This window comes from Canis lupus, chromosome 17 (assembly GCF_003254725.2).
Source record: "Canis lupus dingo isolate Sandy chromosome 17, ASM325472v2, whole genome shotgun sequence".
NCBI classification, from domain to species: Eukaryota; Metazoa; Chordata; class Mammalia; order Carnivora; family Canidae; genus Canis; species Canis lupus.
The window spans coordinates 32,282,420-32,307,188 of NC_064259.1; the positions used below are offsets into that span (position 1 = coordinate 32,282,420).

The following is a 24,769-nucleotide window of genomic DNA, read 5'->3' on the forward strand; positions in this document are numbered from 1 at the left end:
GAAGCAGGCTCCCTGTGGGGAGCCCGATGTGGGACTCGATCCTCAGACCTGGGATCACGACCTGAGCCAAAGGCAAACGCTCAACCACTGAGCCACCCAGGCATCCCACGTCTAAGGTTTTAAAACATCAGCTGTATTTGCTCTAGCACTTAGGTATCTACTGAAAGAAGAAGGTCAATAATTTGGCATTCATTTTATGTATGTATTATTATTTTAAGCTTAATATACCTCTTGTACAACATTGAAAGATGTCATAAATTATAAAGTCCCAAGAACCAATCTTTGGGTAATGAGAATAAATGACCTTTTTTTGAATACCAATAATGGGCCAGACTCTCTGGTAGGTACTTATTATAAATGATCTCTAATCCTCAAAATATTCCTCCAGAGAAGATATTATTACTGTTGCCACTTTACAGTTGATGAAATTGGGACTTTAAGAGGGATGTGACCTGTCACAGGGCCCAGGGCTATTATGTGATAGAGCTGAAAGCAAAGGCAGGTCTATCTGAACCTCACAGTCATATCCTTCTTTTGTTGCCTATGGTGCACAAGATTAAATAATCTTCCCAGCAATATTGAATATAAAAAGAAAATTTAGACAATCTCAGGTAAAGCATTATTACTCGATATCCTCTGAGAATGAAACCTCTCACTGTACTTTGTGTCATATTTTATAATATTTGTATGTTAGTTATTTATGTCAAGAGCCACATCTGACCCATTTTATAAGGCAGAAACGGAGTCTGAATTATATTTCTGTACAGAGTAGATATCCAAACTCTGAGAATATGGGTTTCATCCAAACTACATGAAGACAGTGTGTGCAACGGGAAATCCTAAAGGAGGGAAGAGTGCACCTGTCACAGAGGCTCCAGCTCAGCACAGCCCCTTCTGTGTGGCTTTCTGGCTGCCCAGGACTTACTTTCTCAGATGCCTCAGTGCCCTAATCCCACTCTCCTGTCTGTTCTCAGCATCACATTAGATCTGAGGAGACTGGCCTACTGCATTTACCAAAGAGCCAGAAAACCTCTATTTTAGTCTCATTTCCACCCCGCACAGACCAAACACTACCAACAACCCTATATATGCTAAAATCTGCTCCTTTCTCATAAAATTGAAGAAAGACAGGGCTGGGAGGTTTGACAGGAACAGTGAAGAACACCATAGAATACAGTTAATGCGTTAGCTCGCCTGAGTATTTGAGGTTGTGCAGATTATCTGAATGATCCCTTATGATCCAAAGGCAAGGGGCAAAAAATACAAATTAAGGGTTTATCAGAGATCCCGCTTGTACTATGCAAAATGCATGTATGTGTATTTATAAAGATTCAGCTCTTTTCCAAAAGAAGCAAAAAGCTAATATAAGGAACATGGAAATGTTTTTTTAAATGGACATTGCTTCTATCAAATCTACTAATAATTATATCTAGCAACTGTGACAAGTTATTCTTTCAGTAATAAATTAGATAAGTGGTCTTTAGGTGCTTAGTTTGCCTCCTTTTTAAAAAATTATTCATAAGAATTCAGAGAAGAAACTTGCAGTGTATTAGGGTTTAGAGACAATGTATCCTGTGAACAATTCAATTTAAGAACATACTCAATTAGGGAATTAAAGTAGCAGAAGCTAAACTTATCCCAGAAAATTAAGATTATTATCTCTGAAAGAATATTTTCCAAAGCTAAGAATAATCCATTATGTTTATGATGGAGCATTAGATTTCAATGAATATCTCAAATAGCTACCATATGTTTTCCCATGTTGTTCCTTCCATTGGGGAATGGACATCTCTACTCATTATCCAAAAGCTGGTAAGTTATCTTTCTATAATCTTTGGGAATTCAAAGAAGCCTATGAGTCATCAGAATTCATTATCACAAATGGGAGCGGAATCTAGTTTCCTCAACACTACGAAGACTATCAAACACAACTTTGGTCTCTAAAAATCTGGATGTAATTTTGGTTATGGGCAAAAAATGACTTAAGTGACCTTACTGCCATGGTCTAATTTTAGTCAGAAAAAAACATTAATTTTTTTTTCATACAACTTGACTGACTTAAGAAGTAGAGTATCATTTTAAATTAATACCAGGGTGCTAAGCCACTAAAAATAGGCACTGATGTTTGTCTGTTGGATCCAGGTGAGCTTGTCCCTATTTTCCAGTCACGTCTATACAAGTAAGAGTCTTCCAAGTCTTTGTAGCTTATCTGGTGTATCTATGAGAAATCAGGGAGGGTGTGAAAAACTGGCAGGGTGGAAAGCTCACTTACGGAAAGTCCACACCCCACCTTATTTTTCATGTCCTTATCTTTGACTTCCGAACAGGGTGATTTCATAGCCCTGCTTTTGTGTTCAACTTCTGACTTACTCCTGATTCCTCTACAACTTTCTATCATCAGTTATGAAATTATTTGGGGGGAGAAGGGGGAAATCTTTTTCAGAGCTAGACAACAATAATTTTTTTTGATGAGAATGTTTTCAGGAAACCTTCTTCTACCTCCTCAAATCTGCCCTTCCTCAAACACGTGCAGGCAGTCATACAGCAAGGTCTCCGGGTCTCTTTGGAGGCCACCTCTTGGCCGCCTAAATAAATAAATAAATAAATAAATAAATAAATAAATAAATCAAAGAAAGCAGTCCTCCTGCTAGAGCCCTTCCTCGTCGTCCCATCCCTCTGCTGGTCACTCAACCATGAAAACCTGGCTTCCTCTGTGCTCCTCCCCTGTTCTTTGCAGGCTCTCCAAGGACTATTGGTGTTTCATTAAGGAAACTGGCCCTAAACCATTATTAAACAATTTCTACCCAAACCTTGCTCCTCTCACCTCCCCACTTGGTAACATCACTAAGACACGGAGTCCAGGAGTCTAATATTATGGGTACAAAACATTGTGTCTCCGGAGCTGCAAACTGCGAGAATCCCCAACTGTAGTATACTTTGGGCATGGTATGTAATCCATCCTTCTCCCTTAATACTGCCCACACACCTTTCTACTTCCTCGCCCCGTCATTTACTGAGACCTTTGGAAGCTTCTGTCCCATTTTCATTCCCGGTGTTGGTCCCTGATCGTGGTAAATGATGCTACCATAACTGGGATCACCACCCTGCAACCTGTATATCCTTCAAAACACGTAAAGCCCTTTGAAGGGAGGAAGGGATCATTGTAGATGTTACTTCCTCATGGCCCTCCGACTCAGAAAAGGGAAAGGCAATTAGGCACTTAATACGCATATTATTTTACCAATCCCATACACAGTAAGTGGTCAAACAATTAAAAACACCAGCAAACTGAAAAGTGCTCTACATAGGTCATTTCATTCTTGTGCAGATGTTTTTATAGGACAGAGTCCCAGAAATGAGGCTGCCAGGTCAAAGGACAAACGCATCTCTAATTCTGTTAATTATTTCCAGGTCGTCCTCCATAAGGGTTATACCACTTTGCATCCTAGAGATGTACAAAAGGGCTTGTTTTCTCCCAGCTTTGCAACCGAGCATGATGTCAAGCGGCTGAATTTCTGATAGCCTTATGAATGAGAAATACTTTCTCAGTGCAGTTTGAATTTACATTATTATGAGTGAGATTATCATATGTTTATGGGCCATTTGTATTCTCCCTTAGATTTCTGTATTTGACAGAAGGCATTTTTCAATCCAAAACCCTGTCTCTTTACCTCCGAGTCCCACCCATAGGCAGCCCACCCATCTGCTATATATCAGGCTGAAGCTACTTATACATGTTCTGGGAATTCAGTGAGGATGGATGTGACACATGTGTCAGAAGAGCCAAAGGGCCTCAAAGCCTTCATACTTCTCATCAGCAGTTGTTAGTTACTGGTTTGGCAGAAGCTGAATGAAGTATGTGAAGGCGACTCTGCAGACCACAGTCAGGAGGGGTTGCTTGTTCTGTAATTTACATTCTGTGCTATTTGGGGATGTCGCCTGGACGATTTGCCTTCTCCTTTTTCTGAAATGTAGTATTTGTGCTTCTGAAACTGCAAATCTGAGAGAGAGAGAGAGACAGAGAAGGAGAGGAGGGAAGTAGGGAGGGGGAGAGAGAGAGAAAGAAAAAGAAAGGAAGAAAGAAATAAAAAAGAGAAGAAGAAAGAGAGGGGGAGGGAGGGAGAGAGAGAAAGAAAAAGAAAGGAAAAGAGAAGAGAGGGAGGGAGGGACAGAGAGAGAAAAAAGGAAGAGAAGAGGAAAGAAAGAAAGGGGGGGAGGGAGGGAGGGAGGAAACATCAAGATAAACTTCTCACACCTGACCTTCCATGTGGTGTATGGCATTCCATTTCCAGACACACCTCATTACATTTTATTTATTATTTCTTTCTCTTGTGGCTTTTTTAAGCCGAGATATAATCGACATATAACATTATATTAGTTTCATATTGTAGTTTATTTTTGACAAACATGGGAATGTGGAGGGTGCTGATGGTACCTTCTCCCTTTCAGATTGCCTCCAGAAACCCCGGGAACACGTTAGGGGTAAGCAGGCAGCATGGCATAGAGAAGTGCCTCTTATAGCGTTATATAGAATAAAATTTCTATAAACTAGTAATAAGTGCTTCTTGAAAAAAATAAGTGTTCTGTTGGCAAATACATGTGGGACGTGCTGGACTGAATAAAGAGAAGCAAGGTGTTTTATTGCAAGATCTCTCAAAGCCTTTTAAAAGGAAGAAGCCTTAAAGTAATTGGTGTCTCCCTGCAGAATCCTTGTCCCAGAAAAACAAAAGACAAAAAGCAAAACAAACAAATAAAAAACAAGGATCTAGTGTTTGTGGTAGTGCTGGGAAATGGTGGTATAGCAATAAAAGCATCTAACGAGGGGATCCTGAGGAGTCAGAGTTGTGACAACACATTGTATGTCTCAGTCTCTCGGGACTCAGGTTACACATCTCGAAAGTGGGGCACTCCCACAGGGTCACCTTCAATTCTCACTGCTTTTGACCAACTACAAGGTGGAGTGTGCTGCACAGGACATCCTAACGGCCCAGCCTTTAAGTCACTCAGCAAGTGGCTCCTTGGTCTATCTCAAGGGCACTACCCAAAGGGAGTGAGTCAACACTTCTATAATGCCATAAAAAACAGTCAGAGAAACACTGAGGCTCTTCTCTTGCACAATATCATGGAGACTTGGCACGTATCACCATTCTTCTCAGATGGAGAGCCCGCCCTCTTCTCGTTGATTTTCATGGACTTACCTGTGGAGGTAGCAGGTTACCCTACAATCAGGTGACCAAGTCAGTCAGAATCCAGCTTTGCTTAACTTGTGGTGCATTCATATGACATACACCTGTCTTCTGAGCCAGCTCATCAGTCAAACGTCAAAATAAACCCACAGGTGGTTCCAATCATTTTGTTTCTTTGGCATTCGCTCTTCCTGGCATTTTATGTCATTCTATTATAACAGAGATTCTAATCTGTCAATGTCACCAAATTATTAAGACGTAATCAGGTTCTATAAACCCCTGAAGTGGGATTTGTTGCAAAAGCCTAAGGCTCTGCTTGGCCCCTTTACTTCTGTCATCAAATGTTTTGAGCCTATGGATGCCAGGCACTCTGCTGAGGGCTGAAGGTGCAAAGGCATTCATGGTTGTGCATGCACTGTTTTTTCCCAATGCTGTGCCACACTCCCTACAGAGGTAGCTCAGATGCCTCCTCCTCCAGAAAGCCTTCCTTTGCTTCGCCTCACCTCAGTCTGGATTATATGTTACCCACCACCCACCCATCCCCCTCCACACACATTCCCAACAGCTCCTTCTACAGATACAACATTACACTTATACTACTGCATACGCGCCTCCCTGCTTAATCTCCTTCACCTCGGCCTCTATGGCAGTGACTGCCACATAGAACATACTCAGATTTGTAACTGATTAACTGATTAAGGTATGAGAAAACAGTTCTTTTTCTCAAACATCACATAAAATCTAGTTCAGCTTTTCTAAGTCACTTTAAAATCTAGTAACATGTTTATAACATCTTAAATACCAATTGTATGAGCGCCTCTTAAATACATTAATAGTTTTGAATTCTGAAATGTTCAAATATGCCTTTCAAAGATAATTTGGATAGTGTTAAAATTATTTGATGTTGGTCTCAAGCTCAATCAATGAGCCTGCAGAGAAGGACCCAGCAGTGAGACCAGACTAAAACACAGTTGAAAGACCTGGGTGGCTCAGTAGTTGAGCCTTTGGCTTAGGTCGTGATCCCAGAGTCCTGGGATCCCCGCAGAGAGCCTGTTTCTTCCTGTGCCTGTGTCTCTGCCTTTCTCCCTGTGCCTCTCATGAATGAATAAATAAAATCTTAAAACACACATATACACAAACAAACACACACACACACACACACACACACACACACACACACACAGCTGATAGAGACCTCTGGCACTTTCCCCTATTTGAATCTGCCTACTTTTAGGGGGCTGTCATCTCTTCCTGCCTCTGCTTTTGCATGTCTATTAATGTGGGGAGAAATTATTGCGAGACACTAGCAGTCACATTTCTAGGTTAATTACAGAAGCACAAACCTTCCATCTCCAGAAGCCTCAATTATTAAAAAAAAAAGACAAAAGGTACATGTCATGTCTTCTCTGCTTCTCATCACTAACCATCTTGCCCTATTGTAAACAAGGACGTTCCACAAGTCTTCAGAGCATAATTACAACACACCAGTCAGTGTGCCAGTGACACCTGCAGAACCCTGCAATGAGGATTTTCATAAATGGACACTGGGGTAGGAGGCATGTAAAAAAGAGTGCCTGCTTCATCTGAATAAATCACCTAGAGAGTGTATTTTTTTATGATAATCACATACCCTTGAGATGACATTCTAAAAGACATTTAAATGTATTTCAAGAAAGGATGTAAACAGCAATATTCCTGTGCTCAGTGTGGAAGCCACCTCCTCACATTACTAACTGTCATATAAAATGCCAGCTATATCCCTGAATGCTACTCAGATAAATTCAGACCCCATGGCTCATGTGGCCTTCTTTGGTACACATCATTCTTTTTAAGGAAAGTCCAGCTAATGGCTTCTTGCTCCCCTGCTCCCTCTCTCCTCCAGCGCCTGACTTGAGGGAGACTTCAGCTGTTAGGAAGACAAGTCTTTGTGAGTTGCATAGTTCCTCTCTACTGGCAGATATTTTATCCTGATTCATTTGTGAATCCATCACAAAATTATTTTTGCTCACTGAATGCCAAAAATTATATGCAACCAAAGCAAAAAAATAAAATAAAAAATAAAGAGGGGGGATATTGGTAGTGACCTAGCCCTGTTATGATGGGGAAATAGGAGGAAGGCTGAATGCATCCATCCATCCACTCCCTGCCCCATCCCCCATTCATTCATTATTCATTCAAGCTAGATTCAGTAACTAGATGCAGGTTTTACATCATTCCTCAAATGCATATACTTTTTAAAATTAAAATCCAGGCAGAGGATTAAAAAAAAAAAAAAGCCTACCACATGGTGCCTATGTTTAAATATGTCCTAAAAAGTGTGGTTGCAGAAATACCCATAGTCCACATAGAGCGTATTTTCATAGACATCCCGATAGCTCAAGAACTGGGTAGTTGGGAACATCAAAGGTAATGCCTATATCAGAAACTTCCCAAGTTTGGGTTTCCTTCTTCATTGCAGTGTCAAGGAAAGAACGAGGGGTTTGGAGTATGAAAATCCTAAATGTAAGACCTAGCCCTGTCACTTCCTACTTATTCTATTTACTTTGTGGAGCTGAACCAACGATCAAAAAAGTCAATTCATGCAACAAGCATCTGGTTCATGCATTCATTCATTCATTCATTCACCCAACAAGCCCTACAATGACCAGGTACTGTCTCTCGGGTGTGGTAGGAATACAAGGGTGAGAAAAAACAGACAAGGCCCCTACTCTCATGAGATTCTTTACCTCTTAGGAAGCCAGATGCTGATAAAATAACCACACTAGTGAATTCATAATAACAAATTAGAGTGTGTGCTCTGATGGAGGGACCTGCTTCTTCAAGCTTGAAAAGCAAACCAATGAAGGCAGGGGCAGGCTTTAAGGGAGACACTTTGTACCTAAGAAGTAAATGAAAGAGTACTGGGTGAAGCGGTAGAGATGGGTGCACATGAAACAGTATGTGCTAAAGCCTCGGAACAAGACAGAGAGTAGTTGGGGGTACTGCAAGAAGGTCAATGTGGCTGTAAGGTCAGGAATGGGGGGGAAAGAAGAGAGAGTGAAGCTCAAGGTGGGGAGGGAGTGTTTAGCATGGATGTAGCTGTTTGAAATGAGATGGGCTGTGACTGTAAATCTCACACTGGACTTTGAAGATTCAGCATGAAAAATGTAAAATATATCAATAATTGTGTATTTTGGTTATGAAATGATAACATTTCAGATGCAATGGGTTAAAGTACATTATTAAAATTAATTTCATCTGGTTTTTTTGACTCAATGTAATTACTAGAAAAATTAAAGTTACATGCATGGCTCACACTATATTGTTATTGGACAGTGCTAGTTGTACATGCAGAGCCCTTGAATTCTGGACAAGAGTTTTTAACCTGAGCACAATGGGAAGCACTGGAAAGCTTTAGGCAGAGGGATGATGGGATCGTTCTAGCTCCTGGATAGAGAACAGATGAAATCATAGCCAGAGGCGATATGGAAAATCAGCCATGTACTGCACTAGACAGGCCAGAGGCTTCAGAATAGCTTGGTTTAGGGTCAAGAAGTACAGAGATGACAAGTGGAGAGAAAGAAAAGATATTTAGGAGGATCTGGATCTGGTACCAAGAACCTCCACAGGGAGGTGGCCAGCTGGGAATATAAAGATATATATGGAAATATAAAATGTAACACCAGGTGTCCTATACTAGAGGTCTGAATTCAGGGCAGTGGGAGCATAATAAAGTGGTAAGAAGTGCTTTTTACACAGTATACAGCATCACTGAAAATCAGGTTCTAATGTCACATCCAGAAATTGCATTCTGATTGGAACATTAAGTATCTTTTAACCAGAGTTGATCTTAAAGCTACATGAGTGTCAACTATGCACAAGACACTGTGAAAGGCTTTCAAGAGAAAAGGAAAAGGAACTAACATTTATTCAGGGCCCACTACCATGTGCCAGGAGCTTTGTATGTCTGATTCATTCAATCCTCCTAAGAACTTTATGAAGTCATTTCATTATCCCATCTTAGAGATAAGGAAAATGAGGCTCAGTGAGGTTATAAAGTTGACAGAGACTCTGTACAGACACAGGACATTTTGTTCTTGGACCTCACTATATCTCTAATGCCCAAAGTACTGCCTAGCATATAATGAATACTCAACAAACACAGGCAGAATGAGTGAATAAAGTCTACCCAGGTCATGAGGGGTAGAACCAAGTTCCGACTCTGTGGTATTTTCACTCAGGCACAGGGTATCAAAGTTAAAATTTTTAAAAAGTAGAAGCAGTGATAGCTATATATTTGTATGTGGTTAACAGGTATTTATGTAAGAGCTCTTTATCAGGCAGATGGCTATCCCACACTTCATTGAATAATAAAAACTGTCAACATTTCCTGAAAATGTACTGTGTGCCAGACACTATTCTAATCATTTCACTTGATTTATCTCATTTATGCTTCATTCTCAGCAACCCTGCAAGGCAGGTACTACTCTTTTTCTCACGTTACAAACTGGGAAACTGAGGCACAAAGAGGTTCAGTCATTTGCCACAAGTCACACAGCTGTCAAGGCATTACGCCCAAGGTCACTAATTCAAGAGCCCCTATCACATTCTTAGCCACTGTGAGACAGCCTTCTACTCCATGGCACCCTAGTTCTTACAAAGATCTCCCCAGGATTATGGCAAAATCTGCCATTCTGGCATTGGTCCAGTGCCCTCTCTTGGGGCCACACAATGTGATGATTTATTAGGGCACACCCTCTGTGAATCTAGGAAATCATTCAAAGCTAAATAGTGAGTCAGACATTTGGAGAATCAGAGCAAAGTGAGTACAAAGAGAGCCTGTGGATCTGTGTGCATCTCATTCAGTGCAAAGAGCACATTTATCCTGGGTCTTGAAATGTCCACTGTCAGGAAGCTATCAATTGTCTCTGATGGCATCAGATAGAGCAGGGAAAAGAGGTGAAGCAAGAGCCTTAGTAAGTTGAAGATTTCCCAACAGCAGAGACCATCTCAGTAGGGAGTTAACAAGAGAATTCAAGAGACCCTTGTTCACTAATGGAGTTTAATAGTTAAGATACTCTCTAAGCACACTGGGCATTAAGTGCTTGCTAGCAGTTCGGATAATGAACTGGATGGTTATGACCAGCCATCCAGGCATTTTATATGTGCCATTTACTTCAAGTGTCAAATTACAGATTGATCCTGGATAAGAGGGCTTAGTGCTCTGATTTGGAAAATCTGTTGGCCAAATATGGCCTAATGTGAACATTTTACTTCTTTCAAGACTTTAAAATTGCCATGCACATTAGTAGAGTTCCTAAAGGAATCAGATTTTGTTGTTTTCATTTTCTTTAAAAAAAAATAGCCTTACTAATACTGTAAAAATTTTAGAATGGTATTCAGTATTTGGCAGTTTGATACAAAGGGATCCCACTGGTGCCCCATTAGGATGGTCTGAAGTACAATCTAGACTTCATTATAGAGTGGTTTAACTGCCTATAGATAGATCCTTCCCTACTCATTGATGTCATCTGCAGCCACTGTAGAATCATAGAAGTAGACAATGCGCTATATGCTCAGTGGCCATCCGTAACAGATAGGCGAGACTCTCCCAGGACTGTCCCAGCCCACTCAGCAACCACGAGAAGTAATTCTGCCAAGATTCCCAACACTTGCTCTGTCAGAGAACTTCTTATACCATATTATAATTGTTTGTCTAATTTTCTCTTCTGCTAGACTGATAACTCTGGGAGGGCAAATCCTGCATTTCTCATTTTAATCATTATACCCATAGCATCTAGTACTATGCCTGACAGATAGCAGACACGCGACACACAGTTAATTAATGAATACAATTACTTTTGCACATTGCATTTGATGTTGTCAGTAAATTAACAGTTTTAGAAGAATGAAAATAATGTTCCAGAAATGTATTGTTCAAAATGTTCTGTGATGGCCTTTCTATGTGCTAATGTGCTAATGTTCAGACAAAATTCTAAGACCAGAAAACGAAGGCTGGTAATAAACTGGATTGGGGTGAAGAGAGAAGAGTTATGGAGTAAGGAAATGGGTAACTGGAAGTATTTACTTAGGGATTTATTTAGTGAAGAAATAAAAGGCATTCAAAATTATTTAGTCAGATACTTCATTTGGAGAGAGAAGATCAGGAATTGATGGGAGTGGGGGTGGGGTTGGGAGGTTTTGCAGTTTTTATGTTGTAACATAAAGCAAAGAGGAATACTACATTATTTTTAACACACAATTATTTTTATAATTCACCTAGGAAAAGATTCTTCAAAACACATATAGCTTCCTCTCTGAATATTGCTTCTTTCTTTTAAAAATCCTATCAATTGTTTTTTATTTCAGTCAATTTTAATGCAGTAGTAACTTACATTAGCTCCTCAAGGGTAATTGGTATGGGATATTCTAGAACTGGTCCCACACCATGGAAGGAGGAGAGGATAAGGACTGAGGGGACCGTGGCCCACTTCACATTGCTCCTGGGTAAAATGACTGCTGTAGACAAAACCAATGACTATGGTAAACTTGTTCAAGAGGGAAATTTTAAAGAAAGTTATATAAAAACTAGGTGTTTATGCTTCCTCAGGTTCTTTTCTCTTAGAAGATCAAATGGTTTGGAAACTTGGATCAACTTCATGAGATAGGTCATGTGCTTTATGTTACTTTGAAGCTTTATATGACACCTCCATGATTTATCTACCAACCTTTCAACCACTATGGGAGTAGTTTATGTCTCCATCTGGACATCCCATAAGTATCTGAAGCTAAATGGCTCACACACCAAACTAACCTAGCATGTCCCCCCAGACTCCTTAGCATCTGGAGTTTTCTACCTTAACGAAAGACATTTACTCAAGGTGGGAACTTCAGGACCATGTTTACTTCCAAGTTTTTCTCCTGCTTCCTTCTTCCCTTTGCCCAGATCCTGTCAGATACCAAGTTTTATCAATTTGCTTTCCAAATATCTTTTAGATCCTTGTCTACATTTCCACACCCATTAGCACCTCTGTTTAAAATTTATATAACTTGCAAAACTGGTTTCTTTTCTCCAGATTGGCTCCCTTTTTGAAAATGCTTTCCCCATTATGTCATGACTATCTTCATAAAATAAAAGCCTCATCCTGTCACTTCCCTGCTTAAAAACTTGTGTAGCCCTGTGTCACTTCAGTCTAAGTCACAACTCCACAGATCATCATTCTCCTAGCTTTTCCCAGTCTGGCCCTACTTGCCTTTCCAGGATTATCTCCTCTCCATATGGCAATTTACCTTGACCAGGTGTGTCTTCCAGAGCACGAGTCTGTAAGTGAAAACAGGTCCACCCCAGCAGGAACCAACAGTATTTCTATGGCTCTATTTCTACATAATGTGAAGGAATGGCAACCCCTTCAAATTCCTCACAGCCAGTTCCTGGAGATCCTGAAAGGAAATTATATTTGTTCCCATATGAATTATAACTAAATTTGATAATCTTTTTATCACCTTTAACACTAGTTCCATATTATTACCTCACAAAAATCGTTCCTTAGGAAAAAAAATAATGATGAATGAATGTTTAAGGGATTGTTTCTAAATGAGCAGCATTTCCATAGTTTCACTTAGACTGTTGTCTATAAATCTTATTAGATCCAATTCCCCTTTAAAACAAATATTTTATAACACCCTTCTTCATTATCTTGAAATGAAATTCTTAGATAATTAAACTTATCCACGTTCCTAATCAAAGCCAAATATGTACATATAATGCCTAGATTGTAATATAAATGAAAAATAAAAGAAATTAATTTATAATAAAAATTGTATAATACTTTATAATAAAATATGTAAGTAGTCAATAATTTCACTAGAGAGCCCATAGTTATACCTCTCTATAATGAATAGTATGAATGTAAAAGAAAAGATTAGAAGCCATTCCTGTCTAAAGGATACTGAGAAATGAGAAACAGATAATATGTAGGTAGGTCCTAAAAGAGAAAAAGAAAACAAAACCAAACACCAGTGTTAGGATAAGTAATGACAGACAGATTTCTGTCTACATAAAAATAGAAAATGTAAATAATCTTAATTTATATGTCCAGGACAAATAACCAACTAAAATTGAAGAAAGAAAGGATTTATCATTGTGCCACCGATTTTTTTTTTTTAGTATATAGGATAGCAAAAAACAAAATATTTTTAAATGCTTCACAACTTAATATTATTAACAAGATACTATGTTAATAAAATTACATTTTTGCATGTGACAGTTATAACTGCAGATTGATATGGATGTGTTGCCTTAGTGACTCAAATGCCATAACTGGTATTGCCTGGGTGATGTGGTGTTCCAAAATTGTGAATAATTCTCGGCAAACTTCTAAACCATCTCAAGTGCAATCTTCCCTTGATTCACATGATTGCATTACTCAAACATTCGGTATATATTAAAACTTTGCCAAGAATACATTGCGTTTTGAGTTTAGGTTCTATGGATCAGATGCTTATCAATTGAATTTTTACTTCTGTGGATTTCTCAGAGATACTCAGAGTGGCATTAAACTCAAAGAACTTTTTTGTTATTTGAGATCACACCGTGCACTGCAGTTTATGCAGCAACCTTAGCGCTCACTCACTAAATTCTCACTCTTCTCCCTCCTAGTCACTAGGATAACAATCACAGACCCCCACAAATGCGCCAAAGCATCCTGCCCCTGTGCCTGTAAGCCCAGGAGATACTGCTTTCATTTAGGACTACTGGCTTAGGACTCACCTGATCTAGAGGAATGAGATCGTTTTTATCAGTGCAGGTTAGTATTAGATGATTGTTATAATCATTCTTCTTCACATAAATAAAACTCCAAGATACAAAACCCTTCTTCCAGTCAATGAGATTAGCCATACATTCAACATAGTTTCTTTTCAACGGGAACTTAAAGCTTACTGTCCAGAGGATAAAAACCAAATGTAGTAAAAACTGTCTTCCTGTCCTTTTCCTGCCCAATGTTTAGACCCACTGAAATGATGATGATGATTTACATGACAACAGTTAGCATCTATTTACTTAAACACTTATTTTTGTGCCACCAAACTAAGTGCTTTAAAGATTTTATTTATTCAGGGGAGACACACCGAGAGAGGCAGAGACATAGGCAGAGGGAGAAGCAGGCTCCTGGCGGGGAGCCCAATTCGGAACTCCATCCCAGGACTCCAGGGATCATGACCTGAGGCTCAACCACTGAACCACCCAGGCACCCCTAAACTAAGTGCTTTAAAATGCACATAAGCTACACAATAGCCCTCTTAGCTCCTTTGGGACATCCTTGTTAAGTCTAGAAATGATCCACCAGAATCCTGACCTACCATCTCACACATGGTAAAGGGTTAAAAACCAAAAGCTATGATCATTAAATCCCAAAGCACCCTGAGGCAATAACTCAAAAAAGCAAGGCTTACTGTCATGCCAGTTGTTCAGTAATTATTTATTTATGCCATGAACAATACATTTCTTAAAATATGCATGGAAACAAGCCCATCAGAGTCAGAAACTTCCTTTAGATTTGCACCTCTTTGGCAGGCAGTAACCCGTGGGCTTGGCTTAGATTATGTATAACTGGTTGTCATTAGCACCCTGCCTGGTGCAGCGAATGGTAGCTTTCTGTTTGGGTCCTGAGTTGTAACATCCATTTCTTTATGGTTGATTGATTCTGGACAGTCACATTATTTGCCTGGGCAGTAGGGCAAGAAATTTTCCAAGGGAGATTTCTTGGGGGTGCGTTTACATGTGTGCCTGAGTCTGGGGAGAAAAAGAATTTGTGAGCATAATATAAGTAGCTTTAAAAATGGCTAATTAGAAATACCCTGGATTTTTTGCACCCTGTTACCTCGCACCCATAGCACTAAAGACCGTTTTTATAAGAGCAGCTTTTATTTCTCCCTCTATAAGAGTATAAAAGGACAACTGCCTGATAACAGTTTGCTCTTATAAAAGCATATCTTTCAGATTTTTAAAAAGAAATAACAGTTGATAAAAACAATTAAAACATATCAGTTGATAATGATTTTTCTCAATGATCAAGAGATGAATTAAATGATGGGAACATAAAGAAACAAAATAATTTAGAAAAAATATTTCTAAAACCATAAGGTCTTAACTTTATCAAATTTTAAAGTCATGTAACTATTAAGAGCTTCTTTTTAGGATAATAGGCTTTAATGATTCATTTAAAATGTGAATAAAGTAAGCTAGGGTATATGTAATTAGAACTATAAAAATTAGAGCCTTTCCATTTTAAAGGTTCACAATCTAACACAACTGAGTAACTTTCTTTTTGTTCCTTCTCTAAACAATTATTTTGTTCCATTCACATGTATGTCCACCAAATATTTTCAATTTATTTTTCCATCCTCAGGGAGTTAGATTAACTTTGTTGGGAAGATGACAAATGTACTAGCTGCTCTTACTACTGCCCCCTCCCCCAATATTAATTTACAAGTACACAATACCCAATAGGGAAAATATTTTCTTTATTAAAAATGAAATCCATCCCCAGCCTCTTTTCCTCTATCTGTTAAAGAAGTCTATGCCCTCCAGGAAGATCCCCGCTTGCCAGCCTGTTTCTTGGGTTATTTTTATGGGGAAAACGAGGAGGAATAAATAAGGAGATAAGAAAAAGGAAAGGCAACAGATACCATTTTTTTATTCTTTTTAACTGTTTTTATTGAGAGAAGAAAGGGAGCAGCTTGAGGGTATGTGCAGATAACAGATGGGAGAAGAAAAGGGGATTTTAAGTTTCTAGCGAGAGCACATGTCTCTTTAAATCAAGAAATCAAGTAGGAGATTCTTATCATATCACACGGTGTGTATTCTTTCGAGCCCACCACGACCCTGGGACTGGTCCACACTGGCCTCTTCTCAATGAGTTATTTACGGTACTTTACCATTTTTAGACTGTATTTAAATGCTTTCCCTTATTTGAAGCTCAGAAAACCATAGGGCCAGCAGGGAAAGAATTACATTCATATTTTACATACAACTGGACTAAAAAGATGGAAATCGGACAAGACTTCCTAGTACCTGAGTTGGTCCTTCTGTCAGCCGTATATTGATATATTATATCATATTTTGACACTTAATGTGGATTTGCTTCAGAGATGTGTCACTATAAATTCAAACATCTAAATAACCTGCAGAAAATTAAATCAGTGACTTATGTGTTTACAATTATCCAAATATTTGGCATTCACACATCACAGAGAAATGATTAACTGCTCCTTTCACTTTTCATCCTTATATATGTGGCCAAATTTCTACTCTCTCTACTTAACCACACCATTTAAGAATTCCTATAGTAGTGAGACTTTGAATCCCCTGGCAAGATCTCTTCAGGAATAGTCCTTCTCATGCAAATGACATAGGTCTGGTTTCTTGTTTAGCTAATAGCCTAACCATACCTACTTTTACACACACACACACACACACACACACACACACATACACACACGTCACTCTTTTGCATTGTACTTAAGAGTATAAAAAATGCTTTACCATACCTTTTTTAAAAATAGATTTTAAAGCCAGAGAATCTGGTCTTCATTCTTCTCCAGCCCATTATAAGCTCCCTAAAAACAGGTAATTGATATACCTCCTTTATCTCTATATTCCCTTTTTGTAAAATGAGAATAGTAAGACTACCTGCCTCTATGAGGGTACTGTAAAATGCACTAATCCATATATGTTCTTAAAGCACCTTATAGTAAGCACTCAATAAATATTAGCTTTTAGTTTAATTAATATGACATTTGCCAATGCTTCTTCCTTTTTTTTTTTTTTTGCCAATGCTTCTTAAGATAGTTCTAGCACGCAGTAGTCACAAAATAAATGTTTATGGGGTGCACAGTCTGTAAGTCTCAGTTTTGCCAACGTGTGATCTATGGGAAAATTATTTCATCAGGAAAATAAGAATATAACACCAACAATAATGAAAACTGCTTCACAAGGCTGTTCTGAAGATCAAATGGAATAATATATGTCAGAAATGCTTTATAAATTATAAAGCGTGAAATAAATGTTAATGATCATGTTTATACTCTATTTTCATCCTCACAGATACACTGTTCTGCAGATGTGATTATCCATTTTATAGATGAGGCAACAGGCTTAAAGAGGATTATGTAACTGCTCAAGGTCATTTAGTTGCTTGGAGGAAGAATCAGACCAAAAATAGGTCTCTTTTTTTTTTTTGTACCTCCAATTCCAGGATTCTTTTTTTGTACCTCCAATTCCAGGATCCTTTTCACTACTTCCTAACTGCTTCATACAAAGCTATGATCTCTCCATAACACTATATCTATGCTTGTTTTTTTTTATAAATGGCATTTGATATGTTGATAAAAATATAATTTATATTTTAGGGATAGTCTGTCATCACCAAGGAATTTAAAAAAATGTGTGTAGCAGCAAGCCAATGACAGTAATGAACAAGTTTAATCAACCTAAAGCGCTCTTAAGAGGACTTCATCTATTAGTTTTAGATGACAAAAATTAAAACTAAACATCTTAAAATCTCACCTGACTTTAACCTTTTTAAAGATTTAAAGGCAGTGTTGTCAAAAAAGAAAGAAGAATTGCTCTGGTTCTGGGTGATCTCACAGGGATTTTTCACCAAATCAAACTGGTAGAATTTAAGGTCCCCTTAGAGAGCCCAGCCCCCTGACAGTGTGCCTGTTCCCAGGGACAAATTTTCACATGGCAAAAGCTCACACTGACTCCTGCTTCAGCACAAAGATGGTACTGTGTAGGATCTGTAGGCTCAGCTCTCTCACTTGTGCTGGACTCTGAGCTGCAGCTTCTGGTCTCCTTGTTCCTCCTCCTACTCTGCTTTCTTTAGTTTCTGGACATCAAATGTCAAGCCTGTGTCTTCTAGACAACTTGGGATTTCCTGACATTGGCCCCATTCACCATGTCTGCCATCATTTTACAACTTGCAACATCCAATTCTGACCTGTCCTTTGCCCTCTGGGTTCTTGGCACCTATGTGTTCCCTTTGCCCTTACTGATTTCCCATCAAGTTGTTATTCCAGCCCCGTTTCTAACCCGGCTCTGTTGACTTCTGATGAATGCTGGCAAATTGCTTCTTCCAATGGAAACACAACTTTTACTAAACTGCAGTAGGTCTTTTCCTTATCCTGTTGAATACCAACCACTCACTCCCAAGTGAGACAAACGTGTGTGTATTATCAGCCTGTGCCACTTTGCTGTAATTGGTAACCATCTCATCAAGATATCCTCCAGATTGTCAATGACATCTGAACATGCAGGTCCACAATGGAATTGAATATGAGAGCTGTGGTCTACTCAGTACAAAGCGTAGGGAGGGAGACAATGACATCTAAGGGTTCTGGATACATTGTTTCTGTTAAGTGCCATCTAGGGTTACACCAGTTTTGTTCACAGACACTTTATCCCATTGATTCACATGAAACTTGAAGGTAATAAAAATTTCCATATCTTTTTCACTGGAACTGGTGTGAAGGGTCTCCTACATCCTTACTATTTTTGTTTAAATCAAAATTCAGCTCTTTATGTTTATCCCGAATTCTTTCTATAATCTATTTAATATTAATTAAATATTAGAATATTACCAATGTTATAAAAATAATATTAATTTAACCATCAACATAATCTTCAATCTTTTAATATAATCTAGTTATTAATATTCTGACTTTGGATTTTATTGGGAAGAACTGGGATTTGCTAATTCCCAGATAATTCCCTTCCTCTTTCATGAAAATTGGGTAACTTTTTCTATTATTACTATTTGTGCCTGTTATCATCCAAGATGGGTTGTTTCCTCTGTGTCTGCATCCTCCATGATGCTCAGGGATATAACTATATGACACATTAGCTGAGCACATATAGTATTAAGTTGGGAACAGAAACATCAGCACATTATCTCTCAATTGTTAACGTGCAGGGGCTTGAACAGCTCCTTTCTAAGAAAGACTGGATAGTGTTGGCCATGCTAATTTTTAGGAGTGTGTCTTATTTTTCAGCCATCAGTTGTCCTGAGATGTTTCACTGTACTCCAGCCAAATCTCTTGTCTATGTCATGCTTAGTGAGTCATGGACTGGCCAGCCCCAAGGCCCCTGTCCTTCTTTCTGTGGCTGTCAGCCATTTCAATGCATGCTAGCACCGACAGAATGTGCTAACACCAACAGAGTACACAGGCAACACAATTCCGGCAGGTCCACTTTGATTTTCTTTAGCAGCTTTTACAAGTCTTTCAGGTTAAATTGTTGAGCCATTGGCTAGAGCTAATTTGGAGAATCAGCTATAAATTAAACCTGGCAGCCAATTCTGAGAGATGAACATCATGAGGAAGAACGATGCTTACTGCTGCTGGGGTAGAACAGAAAGGCAAAACACTGGTTGGAAACACTGAAAAAATAATTCAAACTTTCCCCTGTGGTTTGATATCTTTGTGATATTTCTTTAAGGATAAAGATGCATGAAATAAAGACCACAGAGACATAAAGTTGAGGTGAACATAAAACCTTATGTGACGCTGGTAGTCTTAGCAAAACATGGCATGGACAGATATGGCATCCAAACAGCTGCACATCTATAATTTCTGGATATAAATTCTAGAAAATAGATTCAACAGAGATATAATACATATTAAAATTAAGGAAAAGGATCTCTTTTCTCTGTGTTTGTCACTGAGTCACTGTAGGGGCAGGAGTGATAACCTTTTGAGAACTTCTCCCAGAACTTTACCATACATTGGCGAGTTCTTAGGGCTTGGGCATTTTTCTAGAGGTTCCACAGAGGACTGCACACCAGATCCCTAGGAAATCAATTTACATTTCCAACCTTTCCTCCAGTGTATACTCCCCTCAATTTCTCTCAAATGCTTTCTTTTCTCATTTCCTCTTGATTTTACCTCAAGCTTGTACGTTGGTCTCACTGGCCTGGTATTGTTTTTAAAGTAACTTTGCTTTGTTGTGTATAATTAACAGCTTATTTTACTTTTGAGTCTAACACAATCTCCTGGTGAAAATTTTATTTTTTAAGTATCTTATTCTTATCAGACTGATTTGAGCTTCTGGCTAAGAAGTGTGTTTACCTCTAATAACGGATTACAAAATAAGTTAAATTTTCAAAGTATATGAAGATAATAAACATGTTTCAGTGAGAACAAAGAAAGCCTCTATTGTATTCTTGGGTCAGTATCTCCAGAAATTAATATCAGCTCCAGTGTTTTACAATTTACCAAGCACTTTCACCTCCATACTCGTATTTAATTAAGACATAGTATTAACAATGTGCTTAATACCACATTATTACTATCATCTCCAATTTACAAATAAAGAAATGGAAGGTCAACGAAGCAAAGTAACTTGGGATATTGGGGAATTTAACCCCAAAACTCATGATTCTAAATTCAGTGCATTTTTAGTCTTTAACCCAGCTCACGAGTTGTATTCTGAAAGCACACCACCTCCATAGCTAGAAGGACCACCTACATTTCATTTCAGTCTTAGGAGGCTTAAGACTCTCCACCCCCTCCCAGTTTCAGAAGAGTTTATTTTATTTTATTTTTTTAATATTTTATTTATTTATTAATGAGACATAGAAAGAGAGAGAGCCAGAGACACAGGCAGAGGGAGAAGCAGGCTCCATGCAGGGAGCCTGATGTGGGGACTCAATCCTGGGTTTCCAGGATCACGCCCGGACTGAAGGCGGCGCTAAACCGCTGAGCCACCGGTACTGCCCAGAAGAGTTTATTTTAAAGCAGCAATAACTAGAGGGGTTTCTTTGGGCAGAATTATGCCTAGTGTTTAAGAATTTCTTTTTTTTTTTTTTTTTTTTGTTTAAGAATTTCTAAGTATGATACTAGTGGTCCAAACCCCAACCCTGGAATAATTCTAGTTTACTTCATTTGGGGACCTTTACACAAGAACTGAATTCCAAGGGTAGGGGTCAGCTTTGAATTAAGTGGAAGAAAATTTCTCAGGTTAAATTTCTACATTTTTAAAAAGATTTTATTTATTTATTCACGAGAGACACAGAGAGAGGCAGAGATTTAGGCAGAGGGAGAAGCAGGCTCCCTATGGGGAGCCCAATGCAGCACTTGATCCCAGGACCCTGGGATCATGACCTGAGCAGAAGGTAGATGTTCAACCACTGAGCCACCCAGGTGCCCCAAATTTCTACATTGTTGTGGGGACACCTGGCTGGCTCAGACGATAGAGCACATGACTCTCAATGTCAGGGTTGTAAGTTCAAGGCCCATGCTGGATGTAGAGTTTACTTAAAAATAAACAAAGAAATAAAATTTTTAAAAATTTCTACATTTTGTCTTTCACATAAACATCACAACTTCAAAAATAAGGAAGCTTTGGTGGGGGTGGGGGGGGGGGGAAATAAGGGAAAAAGCTCAAGAGGTCCAGGGCAGCCCAGTCAACTATTATGGACCTGACTGGGAAAGTCAAGTATAGTTTCTGGTGCTTCCGAACACGGACTTTTGTGTTTGGCAAAGCTTTAGCTGTAGTTTTACCAAGCCTCAGTTTCCCCATTCCTAAAAGACAGAAGAAGACTAGTATCTTCTACCTCAGGATTTTTGTGAGAACTGAATGAGCTAATGAGAGTAAAGCACAATGCAGAGTAACTTGTACATAGTAAATGTTCAATCAATCCTAGCTCTTTTTATTATGATGAGATGTTACCTGATTCTGCAGATAGAACAAAGACAAATATATTTAAAGAGAGAACATGAAAAAAATGAAAGGTTAAAGTGTAATTCTTTGGAATGGGGTATGCAAAATTGTCTGTGTGTAGGGTTGACCCTGTTCTGTGGAAAGGTTGTCTCTGGCAGGCAGATTCTGAGCATGTGACATCACTGGCTCCTTCCTCTGTTGCCCTAGCAGCAGCCCAGCAGCCAGACAACACAGTTTTACAACAGAACAAGGTTTGGAGTCAGTGGGGGGGGGGGGGGGGGGGGGGGGGGGGGGGGGGGGGGGGGGGGGCAGGCACAGAGATCCAAAAGTAGGTCTATATTCGTACATGAAATCGGGATGCAACATCCTACCCATTTCTTATTTTCTAAGCATTGTTTATTCCCTTCAGAGCAAATTCGATGCTTTTCCAAGGTACAGTTGCAAAAGCTAAGTAATTTAAAAAGAAGAAAATGATAAGCCCCTCTTAATGCGGGAAGGATTAGACAGCTTGCTACCAAAAATCAAGAAATATTTATAATAATCACATTCAACTCCAGACTTACTCTATGAACCTAAACAGAAAATTTTAATCCTACACACTGAAAACTGATGCCATGGCTATATATGGTCACAGAACTCCTAAGGGGAAGAAAAATGAAAAGGAGGAAGAAAAAAACCTCAGATGCTATGTCTCATAATTTGTGTATATGCTCCACCATGGGGACCTGTTAACTCTGGCAAAATCTACAAGTAAGATTCATTAATCAGCTTTACTCAAGCACACGTAGCACTCTCTGTTTAAAGAAGCCACAAACTCCCCTCCCCTTGGGAAATCTCACTGTTTATCATGCTGAAGTATTTTCTTCACAGATAAAACTGCTACAACAAACATCAGACAGCTGGATTACATATTCTGTGGGTTTAACAGCTCCAAAGGGGGAAAAAGAAATTAATTTTTCTTATGTTCAACTTTATAAATGCTGTCTCTACTCCTTTTCTCCCCCTCCTTCTTCTCTCTACCTTTTGTGGCCTTTTCGTTCAAAAGAATGTATCTTGGAAGTGTTCAAATATTCTTGGTAATGACCGTATTTTTCTGTATTCTTTCTAGGTTGAAGACATTTCCCACATTTCCGAGATCAATTTGGGTTCTAAGGAATCCTGCTGAAGACACTTCCTCCCCAGCAGTTAACAACCCATTGTTTATAGGATGATAGTTTGTTGTTTCATTTCCCCAGTGTAACAATGGAAAGTCATTATCTCTGGCTTTGATCTTAACATAGGAAGGGAATCACAAATCGCCTCACCTACTAGTGAATGGAAAGAAAATCCCAGTTGGTTTATGAGGAGAGGTGCTGAGGGATACAAAGGAGGAAGAATGCTAAACTGAAAAAATGAATTCTTACCAAATGTCAATATCAGCCTTATAGACTCCACTGAAACTTATCCAGCCAACTTAGAAAAAAAAAAACTAAACTATGTCTTTAACTGTAAACTGAAGAATAGAGTCCAGAAATGTCAAAATACTTCTGTCATCAACATTTTTATTACTTTTTTGCTCTGAAGAATGTCACTTTAAAAAGCTATTACTTGTAGATTTTGTTTTATTCCAACATTAAGAGTGAATTTACAAAGCTGCAAATGTCATGTTTCCTGATTTCAAACTATACCACAAAGCTATAGTAATCAAAAACGTATGGTACTGGCACAAAAACAGACACTTAGATCAATAGAGTAAAATGGAGAGTTCAGGAAAAACACACACACACACACACACACATCAATAGTCAATAAATCTATGACAAAGGAGGCAAGAATACACAATGGGGAAAAGTCTTTTCAATAAATGTTACTGGGAAATCAGGATAGCTACATGCCGAAAGAAAGAAAGAAAGAAGAAAGAAAGAAAGAAAGAAAGAAAGAAAGAAAGAAAGAAGAAGAAAAGAAAGAAAGAAAGAAAGAAAGAAAGAAAGAAAGAAAGAAAGAAAAAAGAAAAGAAAAGAAAAGAAAAAAAGAATAAGAAAGAAATTGGATCACTGTTTTACCCCACACACAAAAATAAATGCCAAATGCACTAAAGAGCTGAGTTTTAGCCCTGAAACCATAAACTCCCAGAAGAAAACATAAGCAGTAAGCTCCTTGACATCAATCTTAGCAATATTTTTTCTGGGCTAGTCTCCTCAGGCAAGGGCAACCAAAGCTCCAATAAACAAATGGGATTATATCAAACTGAGAAGCTTCTGCACAGTGAAGGAAACCACCAACAAAACAAAAAGACGACCTCCTGAATGGGGAAGATATTTGGAAATCATATCCAATAAGGGGTTAATACTCAAAATATATGGAGAACATACACAACTCAATATCAAAAAAACAAACAACCCAATTAAAAAATGGGCAGAGGGCATGAATAGCCATTTTTCCGAAGAAGATACACAGATGGCCAACAGACACATGAAAAGATTCTCAACATTACTCATTATTAGGGAAATGCAAATCAAAGCCACAGGAAGATATCATCTCCTATCTGTCACATTGGCTAGTATCAAAAAGACAAGATATATCAAGTGTTGGTGAGGATGTGGAGAAAAGTGAACCCTCATGCACTATTAGTGACAATGCACGTTATTGCAGCCACTATGACAGAGTATGGAGATTTCTCAAAAAAATTAAAAATAGAACTACTATGTAGGGCGCCTGGATGGCTCAATTGGTTAAGCATCTGCCTTCAGCTCAGGTCATGATCCCAGGGTCCTGGGATCAAGCCCCGCATCAGGCTCCCTGCTCAGAGGGGAGTCTGCTTCTTCCTCTCCCTCTGCCTCCCTCCCCTCTGTTCATGCTCTTTCTCTCTCACACACTCTCTCTCAGATAAATAAGTCTTCAAAAA

General features: G+C 38.8%; 1 protein-coding gene across 20 annotated transcripts in view; it reads right to left on the reverse strand.

Annotated features, from left to right (window-relative positions):
* SLC8A1 (solute carrier family 8 member A1) overlaps window positions 1-24,769 on the reverse strand; it is a 376,683-nt gene that overhangs the window by 220,965 nt on the left and 130,949 nt on the right. The window lies entirely within an intron of this gene.